Raw genomic sequence first — 7,266 nt, 5'->3', positions numbered from 1 at the left:
TTCCTAAACACCTTGGCAACATAATGGGAAGGAAAGGAGGTCCAATTCTTTTCACTTACAATATGGGTAATGGTACCGATCTTAGGCAATACTATATAAATAGCCTGTCAAATGAAAAAATTACTTTTTACTGAATTCTTTTAAGTATCCATGTCATTACATTTCAAGTTAATTGTGTCCACATACATTTTATCTCCTACACAATCTTTTATATGCAAAAATTCCTATATTTTTCATAGAAGATATTTAACAAACAAACCAGTCTTGGAAGACTGGCATCTCACAGTCTTGAAATCCTCTCATCACATGTATGGAAGTGTATATAGTGTTTCTATAATTTAACATGAGAACTATTGGTAGTAGTAACAGGCATGAATGACTCACTGGAAAGACTGCATGCACTGTAATTATGTATAAACTTGAATTATCTGATAGAAATATACAACTTAATCACCCCGGAACATTAAAGCAAAAGCACTTAAAATTTACTTATGGATAAACCAAGGTTACATACCCGGTTCAGAATAGTTCCTCAGATCTGATTTGAGCAGGAAAGTATTTCTGACAGGTATTCACTGCTTGCATAAATGAAGTAACAAAAACAGTGAGAAAATCATTTCATAAAAAGTGGCACACAAACAGCCACTGACAAAAAAAAGATTTTGATGCTGCATTTTCTAATTCATTAATATTGTAAATCAGTAACTGAATAAATTACTGACACGTGTAAAAAATTAACAGTACCAACAAATCATATTACAGAGGTGAGTAAAATGGGTCATATAAATACTTAACACATTAATCTCAGGGCACTCCATATTCATAAGGATATTTACAAAAGAATTTTTCACATTGAGCATAAACAAGAAAAAGTGCTTTACTAGAAGGAATTTGGTCAGTGTCCTTAGTAATAATATTTATTTTTAATAGAAACAGGATTTTACAATTAGAATTTTCCAAAAGAAGGAACAAAGAAAGGAGCCATGTGAGGATTTTTTCCTCAATGGCTCAATCAGCTGTTCATAGCACTACTTCACGAAGGTGGAAAACAGAAAACAGGTACAAAACAAAGAAAATAACCTACTGTGATAAGAAAAACTTTTCTGATTAAACATACTATTAACAACAAAGTTAGAAATACACCATGAGTATGATGAAATATTAATCAGTATTTTAAATGACTACATAAACATATATGATTTGGGAAACACTTTCATGGATAGATGTACATTTTGAGCTTCAGCACTGGAAGAGTGTACATTTCATGAGTGTACTACTCATTACTGAAATGTTTACAGTACAGTTTTCAGGCCAATATGACATGAAAACGGCAGAACAGGAAAAGCAAAAGAAAAGAGCAAGTGGATATGTGCAGATGGACAACCAGCTTTAACTAGTTCATACTAAACATGCTAGCCAATCAGTCAAAAAATATAAACATGTCTTTTATCATATTAGTCAGAAAGATGCCAATCAACAAAAACAGCTTTCATACAGAGTTTCATATTTGGTAATCATGTTGTTATAAAGTTTTGTGACAGCAATTTCATGATATTAATGAAAATCTTTCCAATAAATATTTTACAGTTTGCAGAACTATATTCCACCGGTGACAGCCATCTGAATAATGTTAAGATACATTAGGTTTACATTACATTTCTTGGGCTGATATTGCATTTCTTTTATAAAACCACAGATGAACATGAAAAGATAAACAATACCAATCCAAGACACCTAATGTAAACCAAAGGTATCTTAACATTATTCAGTCGACTGTCACCTAACCTAACATAACATTCTTCAAAAAGATCACTGCTGGTAGAACAGAATCCTACTAACAGCAATGAATCCATCGGAATGATTTTCATCCGTGCTAATTAATCAAAATTGCTATATCACAAAACTCGGTAATGACTAAATGTTCTCATGTTCTGCTTCTATCACTTATATCTATACCTTGGATGACACCATTTTTTTTTTGTCATGAATACCATCCATACTTCAGAACCACACACCTTTACTCTTGACCAAAGGGAGGTTTACATAATTAGTAATATGAAAAACAAATCCATATGTTGGGGTATTATAGTTTTCCAAACTGTAAGATCAGTACATGAAAAACATACTAAAATTCAGTATGTACAAAGTTCTCCACAGTAAATGACCTTAAATGTAAGTTACCAACTTAAAATACTGTGTATGTTATGTATGTGAAAGACATCAACATTATCCTAACTCAGCAGATGTTCAGCTATTAGAGTAAAACATATTAATTCTTCATCTTTCTTTTTCATTCATAGCTTTCCCATAACCATAAATTAGCAGATATATGTACAATAATGTCTCCTGTAACATTTGTTATTAGCAGTGCTAGGGAAGAAATGTAAAGCATATTAAATCTCTCTGAAGAAGTACGTAACTGATTATGGATAAGTTCTTTAAATTCTTGTCAGTGGTAATTATGGTAATATGATTGTTAACCTCAGTCTCATTATAATACTTTAATCCTCATTGTAAGTGTGTGGTTGAGAGAGCTGAGGAGGATGTGATGAAATGGTTTGGGCATATAGAGAAAATGAGTGAAGAAAGGTTAACAAAAAGGGTATATATGTCAGAAGTAAAGGGAGCAAGGAGAACAGAAACCAGAGACTAAAGTGGAGATGGAAGGATAGTTAAAAAGATTTTGAGTGATCAGGGCCTGAACATACAGGAGGGTGAAAGGTGTGCACAGAATAAAGCAAGGTGGATGGATGTGGAATATTGTGATCAATGTTCTGCCAATGGACTAGACCAGGGTATGTGAAGGGCCCATGGTAAACTAAGGAAAGGTCTGTGGGGTCTGGTTATGGTGCATTGCACATAAATGCAAAAGAATGGATGTGAGCATATACAGCGTTTCCTTATCTGTTACTGTACTACCTCACAAATGCGGGAAACTGAGATCAAGTATGATATATATATATAAATATATATATATATATATATATATATAAGTGTTTTAGATATCTGGGAGTGGATCTGTCAGCGGATGGAACCATGGAAGCAGAAGTGGATCATAGGGTGGGGGAGGGGGCGAAAATTTTGGGAGCCTTGAAAAATGTGTGGAAGTCGAGAACATTATCTCGGAAAGCAAAATGGGTATGTTTGAAGGAATAGTGGTTCCAACAATGTTGTATGGTTGCGAGGCGTGGGCTATGGATAGAGTTGTGCGCAGGAGGATGGATGTGCTGGAAATGAGATGTTTGAGGACAATGTGTGGTGTGAGGTGGTTTGATCGAGTAAGTAACGTAAGGGTAAGAGAGATGTGTGGAAATAAAAAGAGCGTGGTTGAGAGAGCAGAAGAGGGTGTTTTGAAATGGTTTGGGCACATGGAGAGAATGAGTGAGGAAAGATTGACCAAGAGGATATATGTGTCGGAGGTGGAGGGAACGAGGAGAAGAGGGAGACCAAATTGGAGGTGGAAAGATGGAGTGAAAGAGATTTTGTGTGATCGGGGCCTATATATATATATATATATATATATATATATATATATATATATATATATATATATGTAACTGTATATGTATGTGTACATTGAAATGTATATGTATGTATATGGGCAATTATGTATATACATGTGTATGTGGGTGGGTTGGGCCTTTCCTCGTCTGTTTCCTTGTGCTACCTCGCTGACATGGGACACAGCGATCAAGTATAATAAAAAAAAAATAATTATATATATATATATATATATATATATATATATATATATATACACACAAATTTTTTTTTTCTTTTATACATATTTGCCATTTCCCGTGTTAGAAAGGTAGCGTTAAGAATAGAGGACAGCCTAACAGGGAAAGTCCTCACTTGGCCACATTCTCTGTTCCTTCTTTTGGAAAAAATAAAAACTTGAGGGGAGGATTTCCAGCCCCCCACTCCATCCCCTTTTAGTCGCCTTTTGTGACACGCAGGGAATACATGGGAAGTATTCTTTCTCCCCTGTTATACTTCATTGCTGTTTCCTGCGTCAGCTAGGTAGTGCCAGGAAACAGACGAAGAATGGCCCATCCACACATATATATACATAAATGCCTATACACGCACATGTACATACATATACATTTTTTTTTTCATTATTTTGCTTTGTCGCTGTCTCCTGCGTTAGCGAGGTACCACAAGGAAACAGACGAAAGAATGACCCAACCCACCCACAAACACATGTATATACATACACGTCCACACATGCAAATATACATACCTATACATCTCAACGTATACATATATATACACACACAGACGTATACATATATACACATTTACATAATTCATACTGTCTGCCTTTATTCATTCCCATCGCCACCTCGCCACACATGAAATAACAACCCCCTCCCCACTCATGTGTGGGAGGTAGCACTAGGAAAAGACAACAAAGGCCCCATTCGTTCACACTCATTCTCTAGCTGTCATGTAATAATGCACCAAAACCACAGTTCCCTTTCCACATCCAGGCCCCACAGAACTTTCCATGGTTTACCCCAGACACTTCACATGCCCTGGTTCAATCCAGTGACAGCACGTCGACCCCGGTATGCCACATCGTTCCAATTCACTCTATTCCTTGCACACCTTTCACCCTCCTGCATGTTCAGGCCCCAATCACTCAAAATCTTTTTCACTCCATCTTTCCACCTCCAATTTGGTCTCCCACTTCTCGTTCCCTCCACCTCCGACACATATATCCTCTTGGTCAATCTTTCCTCACTCATTCTCTCCATGTGACCAAACCATTTCAAAACACCCTCTTCTGCTCTCTCAACCACACTCTTTTTATTACCACACATCTCTCTTACCCTATTATTACTTACTCGATCAAACCACCTCACACCACATATTGTCCTCAGACATCTCATTTCCAGCACATCCACCCTCCTGTGCACAACTCTATCCATACCCCACACCTCGCAACCATACAACATTGTTGGAACCACCATTCCTTCAAACATACCCATTTTTGCTTTTTTCCAAGATAATGTTCTCGACTTCCACACATTCTTCAAGGCTCCCAGAATTTTCACCCCCTCCCCCACCCTATGATTCACTTCCGCTTCCATGGTTCCATCCGCTACCAAATCCACTCCCAGATGTCTAAAACACTTCACTTCCTCCAGTTTTTCTCCATTCAAACTTACCTCCCAATTGATTTGACCCTCAACCCTACTGTACCTAATAACCTTGCTCTTATTCACATTTACTCTCAACTTTCTTCTTTCACACACTTTACCAAACTCAGCCACCAGCACTGTACCATCAGCGAACAACAACTGACTCACTTCCCAAGCTCTCTCATCCACAACAAACTGCATACTTGCCCCTCTTTCCAAAACTCTTGCATTCACCTCCCTAACAACCCCATCCATAAACAAATTAAACAACCATGGAGACATCACACCCCTGCCGCAAACCTACATTCACTGAGAACCAATCACTTTCCTCTCTTCCTACACGTACACATGCCTTACATCCTCGATAAAAACTTTTCACTGCTTCTAACAACTTCCCTCCCACACAATATATTCTTAATACCTTCCACAGAGCATCTCTATCAACTCTAACATATGCCTTCTCCATATCCATAAATGCTACATACAAATCCATTTGCTTTTCTAAGTATTTCTCACATACATTCTTCAAAGCAAACACCTGATCCACACATCCTCTACCACTTCTGAAACCACAGTGCTCTTCCCCATTCTGATGCTCTGTACATGCCTTCACCCTCTCAATCAATACCCTCCCATATAATTTACCAGGAATACTCAACAAACTTATACCTCTGTAATTTGAGCACTCACTCTCATCCCCTTTGCCTTTGTACAATGGCACTATGCAAGCATTCCGCCAATCCTCAGGCACCTCACCATGAATCATACATACATTAAATAACCTTACCAACCAGTCAACAATACAGTCACCCCCTTTTTTAATAAATTCCACTGCAATACCATCCAAACCCACTGCCTTGCTGGCTTTCATCTTCTGCAAAGCTTTTACTACCTCCTCTCTGTTTACCAAATCATTTTCCCCAACCCTCTCACTTTGCACACCACCTCGACCAAAACACCCTATATCTGCCACTCTATCATCAAACACATTCAACATACCTTCAAAATACTCACTCCATCTCCTTCTCACATCACCACTACTTGTTATCACCTCACCATCAGCCCCCTTCACTGAAGTTCCCATTTGCTCCCTAGTCTTACGCACTTTATTTACCTCCTTCCAAAACATCTTTTTATTCTCCCTAAAATTTAATGATGCTCTCTCACCCCAACTCTCATTTGCCCTCTTTTTCACCTCTTGCACCTTTCTCTTGACCTCCTGCCTCTTTCTTTTATACATCTCCCACTCATTTGCATTTTTTCCCTGCAAAAATCGTCCAAATGCTTCTCTCTTCTCTTTTCACTAATATATATATGTTAATATATATATGTTAGGAATACTTCCCACGCATTCCTCGCGTGTCGTAGAAGGCGACTAGAGGGGACGGGAGTGGCGGGCCAGAAATCCTCCCCTCCTTGTATTTTTAACTTTCTAAAATGGGAAACAGAAGAAGGAGTCGCACGGGGAGTGCTCATCCTCCTCCAAGGCTCAGACTGGGGTGTCTAAATGTGTGTGGATGTAACCAAGATATGAAAAAAGGAGAGATAGGTAGTATGTTTGAGGAAAGGAACCTGGATATTTTGGCTCTGAGTGAAACGAAGCTCAAGGGTAAATTGGAAGAGTGGTTTGGGAATGTCTTGGGAGTAAAGTCAGGGGTTAGTGAGAGGACAAGAGCAAGGGAAGGAGTAGCAGTACTCCTGAAACAGGAGTTGTGGGAGTATGTGATAGAATGTAAGAAAGTAAATTCTCGATTAACATGGGTAAAACTGAAAGTTGATGGAGAGAGATGGGTGATTATTGGTGCATATGCACCTGGGCATGAGAAGAAAGATCATGAGAGGCAAGTGTTTTGGGAGCAGCTGAATGAGTGTGTTAGTGGTTTTGATGCATGAGACCGGGTTATAGTGATGGGTGATTTGAATGCAAAGGTGAGTAATGTGGTTGAGGGAATAATTGGTATGCATGGGGTGTTCAGTGTTGTAAATGGAAATGGTGAAGAGCTTGTAGATTTATGTACTGAAAAAGGAGTGGTGATTGGGAATACCTGGTTTAAAAAGCGAGATATACATAAGTATACGTATGTAAGTAGGAGAGATGGCCAGAGAGTGTTATTGG

Source organism: Panulirus ornatus, chromosome 34 (assembly GCF_036320965.1).
Source record: "Panulirus ornatus isolate Po-2019 chromosome 34, ASM3632096v1, whole genome shotgun sequence".
In the NCBI taxonomy this organism is placed as follows: Eukaryota; Metazoa; Arthropoda; class Malacostraca; order Decapoda; family Palinuridae; genus Panulirus; species Panulirus ornatus.
The sequence above is the reverse complement of the archived record's forward strand: the minus strand, read 5'-3'. Positions refer to the sequence as shown.